Raw genomic sequence first — 26,841 nt, 5'->3', positions numbered from 1 at the left:
GGTCTCACCCAATGGGGCTTTCTGAGGCTCAGGGTCTCTACGCTGTTGGGTAGCAGCCTGTGCAGATACAGATACTGCTGCTTTCTGGATTGGAATGTTTGGTTCCAACAGTATAGATGGCCCGTGACAATCCCAGGTTCCGAAGAATCTGATTTATCCAGTACCATAGAGGTTGGCTCCAAAGCCATGGTAGGACCCAAGCTCACTCGAGTCAATTCTCCACTGGGTACAGTTGGAGCCGAAAGTCTCGGTCCAATTGTCCACCCTGGAAGCGACCAGTGAGTGTTGGCTCCTAGATATCTCGGAGGGCGCTGAGGTATTAAGAGCGATCGGAACCGAAGAATCTTCAGAAGATATCGTCTGTTTCATCATGTTTGGTACCAAGCTTTCCGGCTCCGAAACTCGAACTAGAGTCGGAGGAGGAACGGAAGCTACAGGGACGGGCACCGTTGGCTCAGAACTCACCTGAGTCGGTGCCAACAATTTAGCAAGCGCTGGTGTCTGCAGTAATCACTGCACCACACGAACCACATCGAATTCTGATAAGCTCCTGGAGGATCTGGAAGATTGAGCTGATGCGACTGACTGGAGCAGAGGAGACCTAAGAGTCGGGGAGACTGGCTACAAAGCAGGTGAGTGGCTTTAGACTATAAAGACAGTCAGTTACGACACACATGAAACCGAAATGGTAGGTCTGACTTGGTCAGATATTTTAGAGGTTGTCGGAGATATTCTGGGCTGTTTTGTTGATAGCTCCGACGATGTAAATGAAGGAGATGACCTTCTTTACATGAGGTTTGGGTGAACTTTGATTCTTGTCCAAGGTTCCTCAAAGAAGGATTTAATTAAGCCTCTCAAAATCAACCTGTTCTTATGCTCTTGTAGGACCCTAGAACTAAAGGAATGGCATATAGCAAGAAGTTATGCACTCACCATAATGTTCGATGTATGTAGTCCATCTCGCCTCACATTCTTAACCGTGGGTTCAGAGCCGAATGTTGGCTCCGACTTGGCCAACTTTTCTAGCTTGAAGTCTTTCTATTGGCTGGGCTAAGATGGTATCCCATGCTGCACTGCTCTCTATTCCCAGATCTAGTCTGCTGCGAGCACCAGGACTCATTCTCCATGCATACCACCACCTAAAGAAAGGAAGAACAAACCAAGAATGAAGGGAGATCTGAAACCAGACCTAACCTCCAGATCCTCCAGGACAGGGGAAGGAGTGGGGTAAGTAAGAATGTGAGGTGAGATGGACTACATACATTGAACGTTATGGTGAGTACATAACTTCTTGATGTTATGTAGTCCAATCTCGCCTACATTCTTACCCGTGGGACAGCGTCTCCAGCACCTAAATCCTGGGAGGCTCAGTGAAAAATACTCCTGAGCACTGTGGAACCAAAGGAAGACCTGCCCCTAGATACCACATCCAACTTGTAATGAGTAACAAAGGTGTGAGGGGATGACCAAGTAGCCACAGCACAAATATTATCCATAGACAATCTGGCCTGAAAAGCCTTAGATGTAGATACAGACCGAGTAGAATGAGCCTTCACCCGGAAAGGTAAATCTTTACCCCCTGCGGAATAAATGAAAGAAATACAACTGGAGATCCACCTGGACCAACGTGACTTTGGAGACAGGAGACCCAATTCTGTTTTCTGAAAACGAAACAAACAACTGATCAGATTTTCTGAAGTCTTTCCTTCTGTACAAATAAAAACTTAATTGTCTGTGCATAAGAATTTTAAATCGCAAGTGGCTGCAGGCTCAAAGGGGGGTGAAGTAAGACCCTGTAAAACAAAGTTTAAGTCCCAAGGCATAACAGGTTCCGATACCGGAGGACGAAGTAACAACGTGCCCTTCAGAAAAGCCTCACAGAGTCTATGTGCCATCAGGCTAGGCTCGTCTGCGACATGAAAGGTAGAAATCGCCACCAATTGGACTTTAATGGTTGCGGCCGCAAAACTCTGGTTAAAGAGCATAGACAAGAACTCCAATACAGACAAAACTGGAGCTATGTAAGGGTCAATCTTTTTGGCATGTGCCCAGATTGAAAACCTCTTCCATTTGCTGTAATAAATCTTCCTGGTCGAGGGCTTATGAGAGGAAGATAAAATATGAACCACCTCCGGCAAAAAATGATGAAGCCTAACTAATGACGGAAGTGGAGTAGCCAGGCTGACAACCGGAGGGTCCGAAGAAAGGGATGGAGCTACCCGGACATGTGTCAGTAAGTCTGGTTGTGGGTCCAGAATCCAAGGAGCGTCCATAAGGTAGGGATGGAGAAAGGGGAACCAAACTTGACGAGGCCAGTGTGGGGCAATCAGAATCATTCTGCTTCCCAAGGATTGGGCTTTCTGAATAACCTTTGACAGCAAGGGGACCAGAGGGAAGGCATTTAGTAGACCGGAGGGCCAATTGTGGACTAGAACGTTCCTGGATGACTCCCCCTGAGGGGGAATCAACGTGAAGTAGCTGCTGCATTTGGCATTGAGGGGGCTGGCAAAAAGGTCGCAGCAAAGCTGATCCCACCTGCGGAAGATCTGTTCCACAACTTGACAGTTCAGGGACCACTCGTAAGGCATCAGAATAGCTCTGCTTAGCCTGTCTGCGGTCACATTGGACTTCCCCGGAATGTGAGTTGCCACCAAAAAACATTGGGAAGAGACTGCCCACTGCCACACTCGCATGGCCTCTCTGCAAAGGGGGTAAGACTTGGTTCCTCCCCGCTTGTTCAGATACCACACCACTGACATATTGTCTGAGTGGATTGCAAATAGTCCCGAGAGGAAGAAAACTCTGGAGTGCTTGCAACGCTAATAGCAGAGCTCTCATCTCCAGGACATGGATAATGCAGATGCATCTCGTGGTCTTGCCACGTGCCTTGGACTGTCCTGCCTAGATAATGCCCCCACCCCATCTGGGAGGCATCGGTGGTCACCGTGGCGCAGGAATGAAGGGCTTTCCCGCATTCAGGTTGTCGGTGCAAAGCCATCAACCGAAATCCTGTTTGCACCTGTCTGTGAGGAGAATAGGATGAGAAAGTGGAAGACGAAGAGACCACTGGGCAAAGAGTAGCCACTGAAGGAGCCTCATATGTAACCTTGCCAGAGGGACCAACATAGTCGTAGCGGCCACTGTCCCCAACAGTTGGTGGATGCATCTTGCCTTCGCTCTTCTCAGAGGGAGCAAGGCGTGAACTTGTTGTAGGACTCTGATTCTTTCCTGTGGTAGAAATGCCCACATGAGGACGGTGTCTAGTTCGGCGCCTATAAAAGTGACACGCTGTGAGGGCAACAAGGCAGATTTCTCCCAGTTCAATGTGATGCCTAACTGTTGACACAGGTTGATAGTAGCGTCCCTGGTCTGAAGTAATAGATGCCTGGTGGTGGCAGTAAGGAGCCAGTCGTCCAGGTATGGAAACACTTGGAATCCCTGACGTCTCAGGTGAGCAGTCACCACTGCCATGCATTTGGTAAACACTCTGGTGGCTGTGGTGAGACCAAAGGGCAGGGCTCGAAACTGAAAATGACTGGCACCCAGCCAGAAGCGTAGGTGACTTCTGGATGCCCTGTCCATCTTTATGTGGTAGTAAGCATCCTTGAGGTCAGTGAAGCACATCCACACTTCTTTTCCCAACAATGGGAGAATAGACTGCAATGTGACCATTCGGAACTTGGACTTTTGCACATGGGTGTTCAATTGACTGAGATCCAATATGTAAGGGCAAGTAGCTCATTGGTAGAGTGCATGCTTTGCATGTATGAAGTCCAGGTTCAATCCCCAGCACCTCCATAGCATTTGGTTGGGAGGGTGGCCTAATGGTTAAGGTGTCTGCCTTACAAACACAAGGTGCAGGGTTTGAGTCTCATAAGGGATAATTGGCTAGGCTTATAATGGCTCGCAAGGGCAGTTAGCTTAGTACTAACCTATGAACCTATATGGGTGTCAAGTCCCCTGTCCTTTTCGGCACCAAAAAGAATCGGCAGTAAGTCCCTAATCCGATCTGGTCTGAGGGGACATGTTGGATGGCTCCTTTTTCTAGCAGCCTTGAAACTTCTGAAGCTGCGTAATCCCTATGACTGGGTGGAACATCCGGGATTTTATTGACTGGAGGGGGCTTTGACGAGAAGGGAATGACATATCCTCCGGAAATTACTCGGAGAACCCATTGGTCCTGTGTGATGTCTTGCCAGGCCTCTGGGTATAATGAGATTCGACCCCTGACTGGCTCTGGAAACGTACAGTCGGGCCTCCCATCAGGAGTGGCGGTACGGAGAACCACAAAAGGAATTGAGGTTTCCCCAAGTTGCGGGGGCCTCCTCTGCCCCTAGGGCAGCATCTCTCTGAATAACCACCCCCTCCCCTCTGGAGGGGGGGGGGGGCTCACCTTGTGCACTGGGGAAAAAAACCTCTGAATTTTTGAACCACATTTTGCCACCCCTCTTGTCCTTGGGATAAGGCCAAGAGGGAAGGGAAAAATGGACTCCTATGGCAGACAGAGTTTTTCCTTCCTGCTCTAACCTGGTGAGAGTGTCTTTCACCTTGGTTCCAAAGAGGAACCATCAAAAGGGGCGTCGGTGAATGAAGACTCGAAGGCCTCCGCGAAAGGCGCATCCAGGCCTGCCTCCTAAGAGCAACTCCTGAACTTGCTGCCCTACTCGCTCCTTCAGCTGCACAGGAGATTAGCCTCATGGAGGAGTATGCAATGGAACTGAGGGTAGGGAACTGAGCGTTGACCGTCTGAGCCACCGCCTCAGAAACGTTACCCGTGAGAGTATCTCCAAGCTCCTTGAGGAGATCTCTCTGGAGCCGTGTAAAGTGCGATAAATAATTCAGCGACCATAAGGTAAAGGTCGCTGAAGAAAAGGTACGCTTTCCGTACCGGTCCATGGTCATAGACTCCTTGTTAGGGGGGATGGATGATGGAAGAAGTCTCGGCTAATTCCTTCTGAGTGGCAGCTGCCACCACCATGGCATCCACAGGGACTCCCTTGGACAGAAATTCCTTATCAGGAGGAGAAGACAAAAATGTATTGGGTCTCCTGGGGACTGGTTCCACAGAGTCAGGGGTTTCCAACACCCTTCGACAAACCAAATCCAGAAGTTTGTCGAAGGGTGGTGATACCCAGGAGGCTATGGGCTGAGCACCAAAGGCCTTCAGGAAGACAGACTCCTCCACGGAGGGGGCACTGGATGGCCAGTCACCTCTTTGCTTCAAAATCTCTAGTATGTCAGAGAAAGAAACATCCTCAGAGGATGACTTGGGGGACCCCTCCGATTCCTCAAGGTCGGTGTCTGATGTGAGACTCATCCGGGGAATCTATGTGCTTCCTCTTGCACGTCTTCTTTCTGGGTGGCTCCTCAGGCAAAAACTGAGGGGCCCTCAGAAATGTGGGGACCACTCATGGGGGTACCCTGAGGCCTTGGGTCTCCACTGTCTAGAGATAGAAGGCGATCAGAGACCTGCACCGGGGTAGTAGGGGACAGAATGACCGACCCGCATAATGCCGCTGACGACCTGACCAGTGCGCTCCGCATGGCCTCAAAGGCTGGCCCCCCCCCCCCACCCAGAGTCCAAAAAATGACCAGCCTCCGAAGCCACGACAGGAGTCAAACTTCCCCGTGCCGAAGCACCGAGAGGGAGACTAGGAGCAGAGAGGTGTCCCGAAGCCTCTCCCTCAGGTCCAACCGAAGAATCCTGAGTCCTGAACCCCGTGGATGGCGCCGACAGGGTTGGAGCTGACATCGGCACCGATAAGCCAGGAGGGGCAGAAGGAACCAACCTAGGGACATCACGCGGAGCCGAGCACTCCGGCTCTGAAAGCTGAGGTGTGCTCGGAAGAGGAAGTATCGTTGCAGGTTGAGGGACCGGCTCTGGAGCCGACTAGGTCGGAGCAGAGAACAATTTTGTCAGAAACTGTGACTGAAGGAGTCTCTGCACCACTCTATAGACGTCCACATCTGATAAGGTCCTGGAGGATTTAGAGGATAGAGAAGATGGAGACCTCCTCTCCGAAGGGGACCTGCGAGGAGGGGATAATGGCCTAACACTAGGCGATCGGCTCTGAACAGGTTCCAAGAAAATTGGAGCCGAAGCAGGTTCCATAACAACTGACACTTCCTGCGGCCCCAAAGACAATGGAGCCAAGGATGTCAAAGCAGACTTTGCTATTTTCTCCGGTGCCTCCGAGGAGACTGATGGAGCCGGAGATCTCTTTTTTGATTAGGAAGATTTAGCCTTGGAGCTGGAAGCACTCTCCAGACCCTACTCGAAGGAGGGTTTCAGAAGTCCCTTCAAAATCAATTTATTCTTTCTTTCTTGATGAACTTTCGGACTAAAAGCATGACAGAAGCTGCACGACTCCTGGAGATGAATTGCTCCCAGACAATATACACAGGAGTGTCCATCGGTAATGGACATTTTGTAACTGCACCTAGAGCACTTCTTGAAGCCCGAGGGCTTGTGCTCCTTAGTATCTTTGGACATAGTTGACCAACAAAATTAAAGCACCAAGACAATCAAACACTGAATAAAAGGACCAACAGTCAAACAGTCACAAGGCGGGAAAAAACTACAACACACAAAAACCATAAGATCTCTAAGTTAAACGATCCTTAGACAAAAAATACTAGGGATAAAGGACTAACGCCTCTAATTTAAACGGTACTTAGTTCCGGTCAACTTAAAAGACACAAGAAAAGCAAGGGGACAGACTAGGTCCTCTAACTGAAAACGGGCCTAGCCTGTTGGAAACAGCTAGTGGGATACCACAGAAAAAAGATCCAAAACACAATATTATCACAAAACAAGACAAGAACACACAATAGCTATTAAAACAGCTTTTTGTTTGCAACAATTTCTCTGATAAGGAAGAAAAAGGGTACTTAGCCACAGCAAAGAGCGAGACCACGTCCGAGCTACACGAGTGGCAAATGAGATCTGAAGATAGAGAGCAGTGCAGCATGGGATACCATCTTAGCCCAGACAATAGAAAGACTTCGAGCTAGAAAAGTTGGCCGAGTCGGAGGCGACATTCGGCTTCGAACCCACGGGTAAGAATGTAGGCGAGACTGGACTACATAACATCGCAAGTTTCCTGCAGACAGACTGCTCCTAAACAATAAATGCAGTCTGCATGTCCATCCATGACGGACATTTTTTGAAACCAGATGATTTTCACCTCTTTTTGCTTTGACATTGCTAATAACACTTCTACACACACACAAACACACACACCCTAAAGACAACCTCTAACTTAAGCAGGAGCCAACAGAAAGATAGGCTTTTTAACTTAAACAAGCCTTAAAACAAATCAAAAATTCACACACGCTCAATGCTTCAGGTAACCTTAAGATTATTGGTAACTAGAAGCTAGATATGGAAACCAAATTTAAATGCGTATAAGTACATACAGATGTATAAATACACTAAACTAACCGCTCTATACTAAACACACTGCAGGCCAATACAGGGAGTAGGGATATGAGAGTTAAGTACAAACGACCCTCAAAAACACACGAAAAAATACTATTTCTAGAAACATATATATTAAACTAACAGCTTACCTATCCAAATAAAGGCCTAAACACGATGGCTTGAAAAAACACTCACTAAATATGTAAGAAACAATTAACAACTATTTTGCAAGAGTACAATTTCTAATAATGTAAACTAAAGGAGTATCAACACAGCCTAACGGTTTATCTATCAAAATAAAGGCCTAAACACAATGGCCTGAAGAAACATACTAACTAGATAGTAAGCAATTAACAACTATTTTAATAATATCTAAAGATACTAAGCACACTATATAACTATGGAAAAAGCCAAAAAGTTTAGCTACAACCAGTTTTAAAGATGAAAAAAAAAAAAAAAGTTACTTAGCCCGAGCTAATCCTAGATCTGATCTGTTTCAGTGGCAAACAAGATCTGGGGAAAGCACTGCAGCATCATGGGAGAGGGATGGAGCCACGAGCTAGTTTCAGATCTCGAACTTTAGTAAGCGGCCGAGTCGGAACAGAGGATCGGTTCCGAACCCATCAGTATAGAATGAAGACGAGATAAAACCTTTAAAAATGTCCTCCGATAACTTATTTTGTTAAAGGTTTTCTCTGACAGGGTACTTTTTCTGCCCAGTTTTGAAGGCTAGCTAGCTGACCAAAAATTACAAAAACACCAAAGGAACACATTTTGGGAGCAAGAGAGCTCTGAGGTTTTGGCACTCTGTCTTTTGACATGGAGTTCCTTTCTAGCTCCAAACAGGAGGATGCCTTAAAGCCTGTGGTAGTGGGTAGGACCCAAATAGCACAGGCTATTATAATAGTGATATAATGTTAAACATTGCTAATCATCACTGCCACTGATGACAGGCACACTCATAAAAGGCAGGCCAGATCTTCCCACTCCACTTCTCTCAGTCAAGTCCAGTGGCCAGAAAAGGAAAAAGGAGCCCAATGAATTAAGCCCTCAGAATTGCTGCAGTTAGCAGCTGAAGCAATAGCTTATCCTGTAGCTATACTCAGATTGATCACCATCAGATAGCATGGTACCTGTTATTTGGAAAACCTCCCACATTCTTCCACTACACAAGGGAGGTAACTCCACTGAACTCACTAATTACTGCCCAACTGCCAGTCTTATCCCACTTACCTAAAAACTTAGAGTTTTGTCTATACCCAACTAATAGACTAACCCCTCTCAAAAACAAACTACTAGCCAACCCAACATGGTTTTAAATCCTTCCACAGCACCAGCATCAGCACAGCTGTAATGTCCTTTACTAACACAGTTAACCACTGCAGAAACCATGGACAATTTGTATCTACCACATTTTTGGACTTATCCAAAGCTTTTGATATAGTTAACCATAATAAACTCATCAATATTCTCTCCAGTCTAAACCTTAGTTCCTCCACTATTGCATGGTTCCAAACTTCCAAAGCTACCTATCAGGGCATCAGGAGATAAACCAATGACAACACCAACTTCCTCCGCTTCTTCCAGTTGCTTTAGGGGTTCCTCAAGGCTCCATCCTTGGGCCATAACTATTCTCTCTCTTCACTAACCAGCTCTCTACCTCCACACCAAATGCTTCAGTACTACAACATACTGATGCTACAATATACTGACCCGAATATGTGCAGCTCCTACACTAGAAGACCTCCACACCTTAACCAAAGACTCCTTTCTACCTGTCGAAACATGGTTCACGAACTCCTAACACATTCTTAACCCCAACAAAACAAAACTACTTCTCTTCAGCCCATCACCATACCACTCAACATCTTCTCTAAAAATAAAACCGTGATCAGTCCAACAACCCACACTAAGCTACTTGGGAGTCAAAACTGACAGTAACTTGAAATTCGATATCCACATAGCACAAACTATCAAGAAGGTCCACAAGAAACTAGGTCCTGTATCAAAACAAGCAATTTCTCACAAAATGAACAAAAAACACAACTCAGACACACCTCTTATCCATCCTTCTCTATGCCTCCCCAGTTCTACCCAATCTGGAATCTTTTCACAATAAAATAGCCAGGTTTGCAACAGAGGCCCCATACAGACTCATCACTGTACATCTTTCAACCAGTTATACTGGCTTGAACTTCCTCAGTTGCTACAATTTAATAAACTAACATTTACACACAAAATATTCTATTACCCTGAGAAAACTCGCAGCTCTCCAAAATCTAATTTAACCATATACCACTAATAGGACCTTACGCTCCAGTAATTAAAACCTTTTAAATACCACCAAAACCAAAAATTATGCTGGGAAGTCTCTCCTACAATACTACCTCTAAAATATGGAATAAGCTACCAACCCCACTGACCTCCAACTACTCTACTAAACAATTTAAAAATCTCCTTAAAGCATACTTTATGAACACTTGGTTATGCTCTTGTGACTCTCCTGGGTAAGCACCTCCCTCAAATCACAGCAATTCATCATAGAAAAATATGTTAATTCACAAAAACTATCATTAATTACATTAAGCTAACTTGATAGCATATCCTACTATATATTACACCTTTACTTGACTGGTCTTCTCAACCAATTATGCTTACTACTACTTTGTTGATTTGTTATCCATGTAATAATTATCACTATATGTCTATATAACCTTTGTAACCATCTCTATTTACACACAGGAATGCTGTATCATTGAAATGTTTGTTAACTCTGATAGGACTGTAACCTGGAGCTTTTCTCCCAGGGCCTCTGCTGAAAATGGACATGTCCATTTGGACTTTCCCGGTAAACAAATATAAAATAAACAAACACCTTCTATAAGAAAAGTACAGGTTTGTACCTACCATAAATGTAGATGTCCGAGAGGAATGCATCTGCAGTCTTTACAAATGGGTTGTCCTGCCGTCAGGCAGCCCTTCGGTCAGCCGGATTCCAAAGTCTGGGTCCGGCTTCGGCTGGTGTCGCACTTCACCCGACGTCATTGCGGCAGTTATTCGGGTATAAAGGCATCAGCCGATGCCATTTTCCTCAGTGTTTCTTGCCCCAGATGTCAGGTGCCCTCTTGGATGGCTAAATTTGGATAAATGCCAAAGTTTCCAAATAGTAGAGAGCAAACACATAAAATAAGCATGTATGTACATATATACAAACAAATACACCATAATAGATCCCCCCCAAGCTAGCTGAAGATTGGCAAATACCCTAGGAGTACCTCAGAGGGGAAGGAGGGTGGGTAATCCTGACTGCAGATGCATTCCTCTCGGACATCTACATTTATGGTAGGTACAAAACTGTACTATGTCCTTCAAGGATGCATCTGCAGTCTTTAAATGGGTAGAATACCATAGCTAAACTAGGGGAGGAGGAAATGAGAAGAGATTATGGTGTAGTTAGGATCCCTTGCAAAACAGCAGTGGCAAACCCAGCACGGGATCTAGAGTATAGAGGTAAGTTATAATGCTTGGCAAATGTATGCACGGAGGTCCAAGTAGCAGCCTCTATAATGTCCTTGGTAGCCACTCCTCGTAAGTAAGCTGTGGTAGTGGCTGTAGCCCTTGTGGAGTGAGGCCTGATGTTCTCTGGAGTTTTCTTTCCATGGTAGGAGTAACAAAATCTAATGCAATTTCCTATCCATTTGGAGATTGTCTGTTTAGAAATTGGTTTTCCTTCCTTTCCTGTTGCATATGCTACCAGAAGCTGGTCAGTTTTTCTACTGTTTTTTGTCCTGTCCAGGTAGTAGCGTAATTGTCTGTGTACATCCAAGGTATGTAAGAGCCTTTCTCCCCTATTCTGTGGGTTGGGGAAGAATGTAGGAAGGTGGATAGCCTGATTTAAAGATACTCTGGATACCACCTTAGGCATAAATGTAGGATTTGTTCTCATGGACACTATCTTGATGGAAGATTAGGAAGGGTTGCACTGCCATTAATGCCTGTAGTTCAGAGACCCTTCTTGCTGAAGTTATTGCCAGCAGGAAAGCAGTCTTCCAGGATAAGTATTGTAATTCTGCTGTTGCTGCTGGTTCGAAAGGAGGAAGAGTCAGTTTTTCTAGCACAAAGTTCAAGTCCCATGCTGGCAATGGAGGTTTCACATTTTTAATTCTTCTCAGAAACTGTCTGAGCAGAGGATGCGAGAAGACAGGAGGATCCAAGCTGTATTCTGCTGAAATAGCTGATGCATGTATCTTGATGGAAGAGTAGGACAGGCCTGTATGGAAGAGCTCCGCCAAGTACTCCAGGATGTTGGCTATGTTCACCAGTGTCACATCTTGCCCTTTTGCAGTACTCCAGATGAGATATCTTTTCCATTTTGCTGCATAATTCTTTCTTGTTGAAGGTCTACGAGCCTCCAGGATTATGTCTTTAACCCTTTGGGATAAATTTGGGTTAATTGCTGTTATGTAATGTTCCAGGCAGTTAGCTGCACAGTTTTTAGGTTTGGATGCAGGATGTTGTAGTTGTTCTGTGTTAGCAGTAATGGGATCAGGGGCAGTGTCCATATTTGTTCCCGGGACATGCTCCTCAGCAGTGGATACCAATGTTGTCTTGGCCAGTCTGGGGCTATCAGAATGATCCTCGGACGTTCCTCTTTGATCTTCAGAAGCACCTTGTTCATCAAAGGAAGTGGAGGGAAGGCGTATGCTGTCAGGCTTTTCCAACTGAAAGATAGGGAGTCCACCTTCCAAGCAAGTGGGTGGTAAGTCCTTGTGCAGAATGTCTTCAACTGATGATTGAATGGGGATGCAAACAAGTCTATTTGTGGTAATCCCCATTCTCTTGTGATGGTTTTGAAGATGTCCGGATGCAGCATCCATTCGTGGGCATCTGTTGTAGTTCTGCTTAATATGTCTGCTAGAAAGTTTTCCTTCCCTGGTACATAAACTGCCTGTAACTGAATGTTGTAGCTCAGAGCCACATCCCATAGGTCCAGTGCCAGCCGGCATAGAGGGTATGAGTGTGTGCCTCCCTGTTTGTTGATGTACCACATAACTGTGGTGTTGTCTGTCCTTATCATCAACTGGCCTTCTTGGAGAAAAGGTCTGAATGCCTGGATTGCCAATTTTACTGCCATCATTTCTTTTAGATTTATGTGCAGATGCAGCTGGTCTTGAGTCCATAGGCCTTGAATACACTTCCCATTATGTGTGCCCCCCAACCGAGGTCTGAGGCATCTGTCGTGATGGTTTGTCTTGGTTGACTTTTGTAGAAGGGCAATCCTGTGTTTGATTGGCAGGCCTGAGCCCACCATAGGAACTCTTGCTTCAGGCATGGGATCATTGGAATTTTGGTTTCTAGGCTGTGCTGGTGCTGGGACCACAAATTCTTTAGGTACCACTGTAGCTTTCTCATATGCAGCCTGGCATGAGGGACCAGTATTATGCAGGATGCCATGAAGCCTAGAGCTTGTAGCACTTTTCTTGCAGTTAAATGGTTCTGCTTTGTTAATGCCAAGAAGTAGAGAGGAAGTTGCTCTTTCTTTTCTGTAGTTAGAAATGCCATTTGTTTTGATGTGTCCAGTTCTGCACCCAGAAAGGTTATTCTTTGGGATGGAATCAGCCTTGACTTTTTTGTACTGACTGTATATCCCAGGGCTTGCAGCAGGTAGATGGCTCTTTGTAAGTCTTCTGTTAAGTTTGTTTTTGTTGTCCGCTTGTATCAGGCAGTCGTCCAGGTAGGGATAGATTTGAATCCCCTGAAGTCTGCAATGAGCGATTACTGATGCCAGGCATTTCGTGAACACACTGGGCGCAGTAGATAAGCCAAAGGGCAATGCTGAGAATTGATAATGCTCTGATCCTGCAAGAAATCTGAGGTATCTTCTGCAAATTGGTCTTATGGGGACGTGCAGGTATGCCTCCTTGAGATCTAGAGTTACCAGCCAAGACTCCTTGCCCAGCATGGGAAGAAGCTGCTGTAGGGTCAGCATTTTGAATTTTGGAACAATGAGGAATTTGTTTAAAGCGGACAGATCTAGAATAGGCCTCCATTTGTTTTCTTTTCTTGGTACCAGGAAGAGTCTGGAGTAAAATCCCTTCCCTTGCTCCATAGATGGTACCTTTTCCACCGCTCTCATTTTTAATAATTGAGATATTTGTTTTAGAGCTTCTGTCCTTTGAGTAGGTGGTAGGTTCGGCATTCCTCTCTTTCCTGGTAGAGTATGGAAATGGAATCTGTAACCTTGGTCTATAGTTTGCAAAATCCATTTCTCTTGTAATGCAGTGCCAGTTTCTTGAAAATAAGGTTAGCTTTCCGCCTAAAGGTGCTTCTAGTTGTTCCCTGGTAGGCGGTGCCACCGCCAAGTCACTGTGATTGAGTTGTTGTAGTGGTGGTGGCTGTATCCGTGCCTCGTTGGTTGTTACCCTGCCACTGGCGACCCCCTGTAGGCACCCCTGGATTGGTTTCTGCCTCTAGAGCGCCTATTCCTGCCTCTTTGTGCCTTAGAGGAGTCTGGAAAGGACCAATTCTTGGAGGGCCAGTTCCTGCTAAACCTTGGAGGTTGAACTTGCAAGAAATCTTTCACTGTTTGCACAGATTTTGCTTTCTCTTACATCTTTTTTAGTACCTGCTGTGCAGGGGAACCAAATAAATTGACCTTGTCCATAGGTGCATCCAAAAGCTTAGATTTGACATGGTCTGGTAATGCCTGTTCTTTCAACCATGCATGCCTCCTGATAACTGTGCCAGTCATGGCTGATCTAAAGGAAGCCTCCAGTGCATCATAGCCACATTTTAAAGAATGGTTACTAACCTGCTGTATGTTATGTACCATTTCTTGAACATACTTTTTATCTAAAGATTCTTCAGAGGACAGCTTTTTAGTCAACTGGTCAAGCATAAACTCTTGATATTGAATCATATGAAATTGGCAGTTCAAAGCTCTAGCTGACAAAGTAGCAGAGGTGTAAACTTTTTTACCCCATCTCTCTAAGGACCTGGATTCCCTTTCAGAGGGGAGGGGGTTTTTAGAAGAAGTAGCTGCTACAGCTTTTGGACCCTGGGAGATAGTCTCTGGATCTGCAAAAGGAGCCTTATATAAGTGGTGATGAGTGTCCGGGACCCTGTAGTACCTATCGGGCTTAGCAGGAGCCGGAGGTAAAGTATCAGGAGCAGTGCAAGCATCATTAAATGCATCATCAACAACAGAAAGAACTGGAGGTATAGCTAAAGGCCTATGCTGTGGCAAATGTAGAAAGGTCCTAAGCCTTTTTCTAGAGTCTGAGAAATCTTGGCCCTGCCACTGAAAATGTTCCCTCATAGCATGCAAAGTTTCCCCAAAGGAAAATTCCTCAGGAGGAGAGGCTGAAGGGATGGACTCCTCAGCATCAGAGTCTTCGTAAGGAGAATAAGAAGCCTCTGGAGGGTCTGTATGTTCTGAGTCATCAGAGGAATCATCTGTGGATACTGGCGCAGGGGGCTCTGCTCTAGGCCTCTTTTCTGGAGGAGGGAGAGAGGCCCTGTCTGGATGAGGCTGGGCTCCACGAATTAAAGAGAAGAGATCCTCAGCCAAAGAAAGCATATGGGAGCTGGTGCTGGGCCTGTGAGAGGGGGGCTTGGCAGGCACAGGTTTTGATGCTTTGGCTGCTTTAGCCCTGGCAAAGGCCTTAATAAACATAGCTGGAGGAGGCCTAGCAGCTCCACGTGCAGGGGTAGAAATATCTAGGGGGATGGTGTCTGATAAATCCTGTGAAACCGCAACAGAAGGTTGGATTTCAGAAGCCGTTTCTACCAGGTTAGAAGAGGCCTCGGTAGAAGGCAAGTTATCGGCTGAAGAAAGAACCGCTTGCTCGGCTTCGGCCGAAACCGAGACACTCGTGGTTTGCTCCGCGGACCGCGAGTGTCGGTCCTTTTCTTTGCGTTTCTTGGTTATTTGCGTAGTCAGAGGATCCGACGGCATAATGTAGGCAAAATCGGAGCCGAAAATCTGTTCAGCAAAGTCCGATCGACGTCTAAGCGTCCGCCGGTTAAAAGAAGCACAGGCTAGACAAGATGCTACGTCGTGGTCTGGGCCTAAACAATGTATGCAATAGGAGTGGAAATCTTTATGAGGTATTTGTTTCCCACAAGATAAACAGTTATTAACTTTCTCTGACATCGGCTGAGGCAAGAAAGAGTCCCCAACGGGGTACTTAGCTTTATAGAAGTCTTTGAAGTAGCATTCGGTAGTAGTAATCTCTGGATCTGACCGACCGGCACTTGCGAACAGCTTCTGCTTCGGGCGCCACGCGGCAAGAAAGACTGAGGAAAATGGCGTCGGCTGATGCCTTTATACCCGAATAACTGCCGCAATGACGTCGGGTGAAGTGCGACACCAGCCGAAGCCGGACCCAGACTTTGGAATCCGGCCGACCGAAGGGCTGCCTGACGACAGGACAACCCATTTGTAAAGACTGCAGATGCATCCTTGAAGGACATCACAGGAAGCATCATCACGTTCAAATACTAAAAAATCATCTCAACTCTTCCTGGCTATGTTCCCTCTCTATAACATAACCTCTTCACTCTCCTTATATGATTACTAAACTCCTATTTCTTTTGATACTAATGACTGACTATACTTTCTCCATATTTATTTTTATCTTCACTTGTTGATACTGGTACAATAATACTGATTAATATATCTGTTTATATCTTTCTGATGGACTTCATTGAATTCTGCTTTAATGTATATTTTCTGTATATATTACTGTAATCAAACTAAATTCTTCCTTTTATATATATATTCTGTATATGTTACTGTATTTACCATCTGTAACACTATTTCTACTTCTGCACCAATTAATGTTTATATTTTTTCTGCATCTATGTTCTTGTTGGAGCTTTTCTCCCTGGGCCTCCGCAGAAAATAGGCTCTTTTAGGCCCAGTGGACTTTCCCGGTAAACAAATGCAATAAATAAATAAATAAAATTAATTAAAAATCTGGGCCACTGTCTTACAGAAGACAGGGAAAGTGCAGCTGTGTACAATTACCATAAATGTAGATGTTGAGTTTATTCACTGTTGCAGTCATTACATTTGGGTAATCTGCTGGCAGGTTGACCTCAGTCGGTCTGATTAACAAAGTCTTGGGTCCTGCGTCTGTTGCTGTCCATTCTTCCATGACGTCAGGTCGTCAGGGGGTATAAAACATCCAGCCGACGCCATTACATCAGATGTTCATCGTGCATACAGCTGCAGTCATAACAGATGGGTTCTCCTGCCGTCAGGCGGGTCCTCGGTCGGCCGAATTCCAAAGTCTAGGTCCGGCGTCGGTTGTCGTCGCTTCTTCCCTGACGTCAGTGCGACAGGGTTATAAAAGAACCAGCCGACGCCATTTTCTTCAGTCTTTCTTGCCGCGCGGTGCCCGAAGCAGAAGCAGTTCGCAAGTGCCAGTCGGCCAGCTCCTGAGATTACGAAAAATTTGGAACGAAGTCTAATTAAAAGTTAAGTACCCCATTGGGGAAACTTTTTCTTGCCTCAGACCGATGTCAGACAAAGTTAATAATTGTATTTCTTGTGGGAAGCAAATACCGCATAAGGATTTCCATTCCCTCTGTATACCTTGTTTAGGCCCAGACCACGACGTCTCGGTCTTTCGCTTTTGTGCTACATTCAACAAACGCACTATTAAGCATCGGGCGGAGTTCGCCAAGCATTTTGGGAAAGCATTTAACTATACTATGTCGTCGGATACTCCCGACTCCGGTTTTGTCTAAAAAACGCAAGGACAAGGACCGACACTAGAGGTCCGCGGCCTCTACCGACACCACGCCAAAGGCGACTACACGTGGTCCGGTTCTCAGCGGGGCACCTACGCAGCCCCTGATTACAGACGACATCTTTGGCGGTGTCTCCTGTACCTGAGGTCGCAGGCTCCTCGGCCCACACCCTGACTACAGATACCGAAGCCACGCTTGGCGTTGAAACACAGAAAGTGGATAGGTCCACCTCCACTCAAGGTGTCTTCAGACCTTCCTCTTCTTTCTCCATCAACGCTTTCATCAAGTCTAAAGCTACCATGCACCCTAAGAGACCAGCAACACAGGGCCCATCTCCAGGCCCCATGCCTAAGAAACAGATGCTTAAAATGGCTGAGGATTTAATTACTCTAATCAGAGGTTCTCAGCCACCTCCGGACAAAAGACCTAGAGTGGAGGAAGATTCCCCCTCCTCTGATCAGGGCTCCATTATTTCAGAGCACTCTGATTATCAGGAACAGTCTTACTCCCCTCTTGAAGACTCTGCTGCAGAGGAATCTATTCCTTCTGTATCCCCCCCTGAGGATTACTCATTTGGTGAAACTCTGCATACCTTAAGGGAACACTTTCACTGGGAAGGCCAGGATTATTCAGATTCCAAGAAAAGGCTCAGGGAATTTCTTTTGTTACCCCAGCACAGGCCTCTGGCTATACCTCCTGTCCTGGACATCCTAGATGATGTTTATTCGGAGGCCTGCCTTAACCCGGACTCTCTTCCTCCAGCTCCAGTTAAGCCTGACAGGTACTACAGGGTTCCTAACTCACACCAATTTCTATACAAAAGCCATGCTGCTGACCTAGAAACCATCCCACAGGGGCCCAAGGGAGTTAAGGCCTCCATTGCCAAAAACCCATTGCCTTCCGAGAGAGATTCCAGATCCTTAGAAAGGTAGGGAAAAAAGGTATATACCTCGGCTACCTTATTCCATGAGGGCCTTAAACTGTCAGTTTCATATGCTAAAATACCAACAGTTTCTGTTATCTCAATTGAAAAGTAGAATGTCACAACCTGAACAACCAGACATGAAGGAGTTGCAGGATTTGATGCATAGTGCAGAACAAGTGGGTAAACATACCATACAATGTGGTTTTGATGCTCTAGAGGCCTCATGTAGCGCTGCTGTTACAGGCTCAGTCATACGTAGGCATGCCTGGCTCAAGGAACAAGCCTTGCCTGACCATGTCAAAGCTAAATTACTAGACGCCCCTCTTCAAAAGGATGTACTACTTGGGGCAAATGCTGAGGAAGTATTACGGAAAATGGAGGAAAAGGCTAAATCAATGCAAACTGTGAAAGAATTTCTGCAGGTTCAACCCCCACGTTTTAGTAGAAATTGGCCTTCCAAAAACTGGTCCTTTCCTGCCACAGACAGACCCGAAAGAGGCAGATATAGGCGCCAGAGGGGCAGAGGACAAACACAAGGCTCATACAGAGGCAGACAATGGCAAGCTCCTACACAAAGAGGTGGTGAGGACAACTCGCAATCTTTCAGAAAGCAAAACCAATGACTTTCCCCTTTGCATGCCAACCAGGTCTCAAATGGCAGCCCCCTTAGGAGGAAAGCTGGCACTATTCTCAAAAAATTGGCATATTGTCACAAAGGACAAACGGATCCTGAACATTATAAACAGAGGCTACAAATTCCATTTTCATACCCTTCCAAAAATGAAAGGCATGCCAAACCTGCCACACAATCAAAGGGCAGAGGCACAAAAGCAAATTTCAGGTCTTATAAACATGAAAGCTATTCAAGAGGTACCTACACACGAACAAGGTGAAGGTTTTTATTCCAGGCTATTTCTGGTGCCAAGGAAGGGAAAAGACTGGAGACCTATTTTGGATCTATGCATCCTAAACACGTTCCTACTCATTGAAAAATTCAAGATGCTCACTCTAAAGCAACTTCTTCCCATGCTGGGCAAGGAGTCTTGGCTGGTAACATTGGACCTCAAGGAGGCATACCTGCATGTCCCAATCAGACAAAATTGCAGAAGATACCTCAGATTTCTTGCAGGTTCAAACCATTATCAATTCTCTGCATTGCCCTTTGGTTTATCTACTGTGCCCAGAGTATTCACGAAATGCCTGGCATCAGTAATTGCCTACTGCAGACTTCAAGGGATACAAATATACCCTTATTTGGACGACTGCCTGATCCAAGCGGACAGCAAGCACATTCTTCTGAAACATCTGGCTTATGTAATAATGTTATTAAACTCTCTAGGATACACAGTCAACAAAGAGAAATCAAGACTAATACCCTCTCGGAAGATAATTTTCCTGGGTGCCAATTTGGACACAAACACCCAGATGGCCTACCTCACGCCAGAGAAGCAAGGGCAACTCAATATTTCAGAACACTGGCAAAATGCACCAGGCTGACTGCAAGGAAAATCCTGCGGGCTCTGGGATTCATGGCATCTTGCATCTTACTAATCCCATGTGCAAAGCTGCATATGAGAAAAAGTACAGTTTTGTACCTACCATAAATGTAGATGTTCGAAGATCCACATTGCTGCAGTCCTTACACTTGGGTAGTCCGCTGTCCTCGGTCGGCCCGAATATCAAAGTATAAGGCTGACGTCGGTCAAGGCGCATTAGACTGACATCAGGACGTCAGGGTACAAATGCGCATGACCGACGTCATATCCTCAGTCTTTTCTTGCCCCAGATGTCAGAAGACCCTAAAAAGAAAGGTCAAAACCAAAAGACAGCAAACAACCAGCCAACCACCCTTGCACTAATAATATGTACAATATATACAATATACACAATATGTACAACCCACACCACACAACCGCCTCTAACTACAGAGGGGAAGGAGGGAGGGTAAATTGGACTGCAGCAATGTGGATCTTCGAACATCTACATTTATGGTAGGTACAAAACTGTACTATGTTCTTCATCTCACATTGCTGCAGTCCTTACACTTGGGTAGAATCCCAAAGCAGAGATAAGGGAGGATGGCAAAACTATAAAGAAGCAGGAGCTGCCAAAATGCCCTGTAAAATAGCAGTGGCAAAACCAGCCCTAGATTTAGAGTAAAGTGGAAGGTGATAATGTTTAGAGAAAGTATGCACTGAACTCCAAGTAGCTGCCTCCAAAATATCTTTAGTTGCCACCCCCCTTAAAAAAGCTGTCAGTGGCAGTAGCCCTAGTGGAATGAGGCCTAATCCCAGCTGGAATCTCCTTGCCATGATGGGAATAACAGAAAGCAATGCAAAACCCAATCCACTTTGAAATAGTTTGTTTTGACACAGGCTTGCCCTGAGAACTCAAAGCAAAAGAAACAAATAACTGCTGAGACTGTCTGAACCCCTTAGTTCTGCTCAAATAATATCGCAACTGCCTGTGTACATCTAAAGTGTGCAAAATCTTTTCCCCTTTATTTTGGGGATTTGCATAAAAAGTAGGCAAATGAATAGTCTGGTTTAAAGCCACACTAGAAACCACTTTAGGCATAAAGGAAGGATTAGTACGTAAAGATACCCTATCCTTATGGAAAATTAAGAAAGGCTCAACCGCCATAAGGGCCTGCAATTCAGAAACCCTTCTTGCAGAGGTGATGGCCAACAAAAAAGCAGTCTTCCATGATAAATATTTCAACTCGGTAGTAGCTGCAGGCTCAAAAGGTTGTAGAGTGAGTTTCTCCAACACAAAATTGAGATCCCAAGCAGGAGTAGGAGCTCTCCGTGGGGGTCTTATATTCTTTGCCCCTCTAAGGAATTGCTTAAACAAAGGATGAGAAAACAATGGTGGGTCACAGTCATAGTGAGCCGAAATTGCTGCAGCGTGAACCTTAATAGAAGAGAAGGACAAACCTTCGTCCAATAACTCAGTAAGATATTGAAGAGCCACACTTAAATTAGGCTCAGAAACATCAAAATCCTTTGCTGCACTCCAAAATAAAAATCTCTTCCATTTATCTGCGTACACTTTCCTTGTACTAGGCCTTCTAGCTTCCAAAATAACATCCAAAACTTGCTGTGGAAGTTGAGACCCTTTATGATTCAAAACAGAATATGCCAGGCTGTTAGGTGAAGAGAGTGAAGCTTGACATTGAGTAAATGACTGTTCTCCTGAGACAACAGGTGTGGAATCAAAGGCAAAGGCCATGGAGGCTCCCGTACCAGACTTCTCAGTAATGGGTACCAGTGCTGTCGAGGCCAATCTGGAGCTACTAAAATCATCTTTGGCTTGTCCTGTCTGACCTTTAGAAGTACCTTTGGGAGGAGAGGCAGAGGTGGAAAGGCATACACATGAAGATTGCTCCAATTGAAAGAAAGAGCATCCACTTTCCAAGCTGTGGGATGAAACCTTTTGTGCAAAACTTTGGCAGCTGGTGGTTTAGTGGAGAAGCGAACAGATCTATGTCTGGAGTTCCCCATGACACTGTCAATTTCTGAAATACATGAGGATCCAATTTCCACTCGTGGGGATCCATAATTTGTCTGCTCAACACATCTGCTAAGGAGTTCTGTGCTCCCAGCAGAAACCTTGCCTGAAGATTTAGCTGTAAACTGAGAGCAGTCTCCCACAAAATCATTGCTTGCCTGCATAGCGGATAAGAATGTGTTCCCCCTTGCTTGTTGATGTACCACATGACAGTTGTGTTGTCTGTTAGAATCAACACCTGCCCTGGAAGAAGTAAATCCTTGAAAGCTATTAATGCAAACTGGACTGCTAACATCTCCTTCAAGTTGATATGTAGATGTTGTAGTCTGGCAGGCCACTTGTCTTGTATCCACTTTCCATTTAGATGAGCTCCCCAAGCTTTGTCTGAGGCATCTGTCGTTAGAATCTGACTCGCCTCTGGCCGGGTCACAGAGAGTCCCTTGTTTAGGTGACATTCCTGAGCCCACCACAAAAATTCCTTTTGAATGCAAGGTATTATCTGAATGACAGTGTCTAGATCCTGGCAGTGCTGTGTCCATACATTTTTGAGATACCATTGTAGCTTCCTCATATGCAGTTTGGCATTGGGAAGCACCAGAATACAAGATGCCATGAACCCCAAGGCTTGAAGGACTGTCCTTGCAGTCAGCCTGGACTGATGAGACAACTGATGAAAGTAAAGGGAAAGATTTCTTTGTTTGTCCGGGGTCAAAAAGGCCATCTGGGATGCTGTATTCAGTCTTACACCCAGAAAGCACATGTCCTGAGAGGGTACTAGACTGGACTTTATTTCGTTCACAGAATACCCCAGGCATCTTAGCACTGCTATCACATATTCCAAATGATGAAGAAGCTCGTCCCTTCCTTGAGCTAGAATCAGGCAATCATCCAAATAAGGGTAGATCTGTATTCCTTTTAGCCTGAAGTAAGCTATCACTGGAGCCAGAACTTTGGTGAACACTCTGGGCGCAGTAGATAAGCCAAAGGGCAATGCAGAGAACTGATAATGAGAAGTCCCAGCCCGAAAACGCAGATACTTCCTGCAACTCAGTCTGATAGGAACATGAAGGTAAGCTTCCTTGAGATCCAAAGTTACCATCCAATGATCTTTGCCCAGCAGAGGTAAAAGCTGTTGTAACGTCAACATTTTGAACTTGGGAATGTCCAGATAAGTGTTGAGGATAGATAAATCCAAAATTGGTCTCCACGTGTTCCCCTTCTTTGGTACTAGGAACAGGCGAGAATAAAATCCTAGGCCCACTTCTGGCATAGGGACCGGCTGTATGGCCCCTATTTGAAGTAGCAGAGAAATTTGTTTGTGAGCCTCTATTCTTTGCTGAGGAGGAGCGTCTGGCATGCCTTTGAAAGGAGGCAAGGTATGGAAATAAAACCTGTAACCTTGGTGAATGATATCCAATACCCATCTGTCTTGGGTAATTAAACTCCAATTTTCCTTGAAAAGTGCCAACCTTCCTCCCAAAGGTGCTGCCAGACGAGAAGGCTCTGGCAGCTGAAAAGGTAGGTCATTGGGTCTGTTTACGAAAGGACTGACCCCTGCCCTCACCCGAAGACTGTGCAGGTGAACTCCCTGTTCTAGGCCTGAAAGAGCCCTGAGCTCTGCCTCTACCACGTCTAGATCTACCCCTAGACTGGGAATCATAAGAAGGATACGTCCACCCCTTGGTAGGCCAATTTCTACTAAACTTGGAGGCTGAACCTGCAAAAAATCTTTAACAGTCTGCATAGACTTAGCCTTGTCTTCCATTTTCTTTAAGACTGCCTCAACAGGTGAACCAAACAACACATCAGATTGTAAAGGAGCATCTAAAATCCTTGTCTTAACATGGTCAGATAAATTCTGATCCCTCAGCCAGGCGTGCCTGCGAAGAACTGACCCAGTGGCAGCCACCCTAGACGAGGCCTGTACAGCATCAAAACCACATTGCAAAGAATGCTTACCCACCTGTTCAGAAACATGTACTAAATCTTGTAACTCTGTACACTCAATACCTTCCGCCAGAGCATCTACCTTAGACTTCAATTGAGAAAGTAGATAGTTTTGGTATTTCAACATGTGAAACTGGCAATTCAAAGCTCTCATAGCTAGGGTGGAAGAAGTATAGACTTTCTTTCCCCATCTATCCAAAGCCCTGGCCTCTTTATCTGGAGGAACCGGATTTTTAACAACAGAAGCCTTAACACCCTTAGGCCCCTGACTAACAGTTTCTGGGTCCGCCCTGGGACTCTTAAAAGATACTTATGAGCTTCAGGCACCCTGTAATACCTATCCGGTTTAACAGGAGCAGGAGGCAAAGAATCAGGATTAAGAGAAGCCTCTGCAAACACATCTTCCACAACATCCAGAACAGGAGGTATAGCCAAAGGCCTATGCTGGGGTAAGAACAGAAATTCCCTAAGCCTTTTCCTAGAATCAGAGAAGTCCTGACCTTCCCACTTAAAATGCTCCCTCATGGAATGAAGAGTCTCTGAAAAAGAAAAATCCTCAGGAGGAGAAGCAGAAGGAGTAGAATCATCCACATCAGAATCAGAATAAGGAGAATACTCCTGCAAGTCTTCAGCCGAAGACTCTGAAACATCCGAAGCCTGCTCAAAACTCCCCAACTCAGGTTCCACCCTAGGTCTCTTATCAGGAGGGGGCAAAGAACCTCTAATCAAAGTAATCAAATCTTCTGCCATTTTAAGCATATGCTTCTTGGGCACAGATCCTGAAGAACTAGGAGTGACACCAACTGAAGCTAAACCTGGCCTGCCTCTGGGAGAAGCCTTGGAAACAGAAGGAGAGGGCCTAACCACCCTAGGAAGGGAGGGGAGTACAGTAACCTGAGAAGCCCCTTCAGCCTGACCTGCCTCCTGAGAGGCCACATCCTGCAATAACAATGTCTCCCCCTGGGACTCCAGAGAAACCTCCGGCAGAACCACTGGCTCCACCGACACCTCTAAAGAACCGGCGTCCGGTACGGATGACTCTTCCTGCCTGGGCTTAGCTGCTTTGTCCTTGCGCTTCTTCGAAGAAGCGGACGTCGGAGTATCCGACGGCATATTATAATTGCACCGCTTCCCAAAGACTAGCCTGGCACATTCTAACCTTCTCTTAATAGTGCGCTTATTGAATCTAGCACAAAAGCGACACCCAACAACGTCGTGCTCAGGCCCTAAACAAGGAATACACAAAGTATGGTAATCTCTATGCGGTAGCTGTTTCCCACAAGAAATACAATTATTCACTTTTTCTGACATCCGGTAAACCACTGAGGCAAGAAAAAACTAAAATATTCCCCAACGGGGTACTTAGCCAACTTTGACTCGGTCTGAAACTCCGAATTCGAAAAATTTCAGAACGCCGAACGGCACTTGCAACGCTGCTTCTGCATCGGACCATGCGGCAAAAAAGACTGAGGATATGACGTCGGTCATGCGCATTTGTACCCTGACGTCCTGATGTCAGTCTAATGCGCCTTGACCGACGTCAGCCTTATACTTTGATATTCGGGCCGACCGAGGACAGCGGACTACCCAAGTGTAAGGACTGCAGCAATGTGAGATGAAGAACATCTACAATGGTACCTAAAAAACATATGGTCTCAACACAGCCACAGTTTGGAAACAATAATATCACTAATTCCATGTCTGCAAAAGGAATTTCTGTGGTGGGCTCAAGCATGCCAAACAAACACAGGTCTTCCATTCAGCAAGCATCAAGCAAATCAAGTCATCACAACAGACGCCTCGGACTATGCCTGGGGGGCGCACATGACAGACCGGTGCATTCAGGGCAAATGGACCCAAAAAGAAAAGCACCTTCACATAAATCAAAAAGAAATGCTAGCAGTGATAAATGCTATTATAGCTTTCAAGGACCTTCTACATCCAGGCCAGCTATTAATAAGAACAGACAACACCACAGTTATGTGGTACATAAGCAGGGAAGAACACATTCTTATCCCCTATGCAGACTGGCCATGTCACTTTGGAACATGGCCATGGACTTACGAATGGAACTACAAGCACAGTACTTGCCAGGCAAGGAAAACATGCTGGCAGACAACCTAAGCAGGAATATGACAGATCCACACGAATGGAAGTTGCATCCAAAAGTTTTTACAGAAATAATCCAAGAATGGGGAAGGCCAGACATAGATCTCTTTGCCTCCCACAAAAATCATCAATTGACAAAATTCTGCTCAAGGATCTTCCATCCAAAGGCCTGGAGAGTGGACGCTCTCTCTTTCAGTTGGACATCAATGACAGTTTATTCCTTTCCACCTCTTCCTCTGCTGCCCAAAGTCCTATTGAAGACCAGAGCAGACAGACCAAAGATGATCCTCATTGCTCCAGACTGGCCAAGGCAACACTGGTACCCACTCCTGAGGAGCCTGACGCATTCCCCACCATGGACACTGCCTCTAATGCCTCTTCTTCTGACTCAGCACAGTTTCAAAACTCTTCACAGTCAGCTGAAAACACTCAATCTAGCCGCATGGAAGATTCCTTAGCATCACAGCAGGCCCTGCTCTCCAAGGAGGTGCAGGATGTCATTTTGGAGGCCACAAGGCCATCAACTAGAAAAGCATACTCTGCAAAATGGAAACGTTTTTGTGTTTGGAATGAGAAAAAGGGCCAGTGCCCTGGAAAACTGAATTTACCTCAAATACTACAATATTTGTCTGAACTGCTAAGCAGTGGACTTTCGTTCTCCTCCATCAAAATCCATGCCTCAGCCATTTCTGCAGAATACAACACTGATCCACCTTTATTCTCTCACCCCCTATTAAGACAGTTCCTCAGAGGGGCTAAGAATTTAAGACCTCCAAGAAAACAACCAATACCTGCTTGGGACCTTAATTTCATTCTGGAAAAACTGACTTTGCCTCCTTTTGAGCCAGCTGCCTCATCAGATTTACAATATTTGTCCTGGAAAACAGCTTTCCTTCTGGCTATCACTTCAGCTCGTAGAGTTTCAGAACTACAGGCTCTTATGGCTGTCCAGCCTTTTATCATCTTCCATCAGGACAGAGTTTCATTACGTACCAACCCGTCCTTTATGCCTAAAGTGGTATCCAGGGTAGCTTTAAATTAGGCCATACATTTACCTACTTTTTATCCTAATCCTCAAAACAAAGGGGAGAGATTACTGCATTCCCTGGACATCCACAGACAACTGCGTTATTATTTGGACAGAACAAAACCTTTCAGAAAATCAGAA

The 26,841-nt window shown here is 45.6% G+C and overlaps 1 protein-coding gene across 1 annotated transcript in view; it reads right to left on the bottom strand.

The window, feature by feature from the left end:
- The window catches only part of GIGYF1 (GRB10 interacting GYF protein 1), a gene marked incomplete in the record, with an annotated part of 2,892,461 nt that overhangs the window by 1,068,581 nt on the left and 1,797,039 nt on the right, over positions 1-26,841 (bottom strand).

Source organism: Protopterus annectens, chromosome 7.part0 (genome assembly GCF_019279795.1).
Source record: "Protopterus annectens isolate FY-2018-M chromosome 7.part0, PAN1.0, whole genome shotgun sequence".
Classification (NCBI taxonomy): domain Eukaryota; kingdom Metazoa; phylum Chordata; order Ceratodontiformes; family Protopteridae; genus Protopterus; species Protopterus annectens.
The sequence above is the reverse complement of the archived record's forward strand: the minus strand, read 5'-3'. Positions and strand labels throughout refer to the sequence as shown.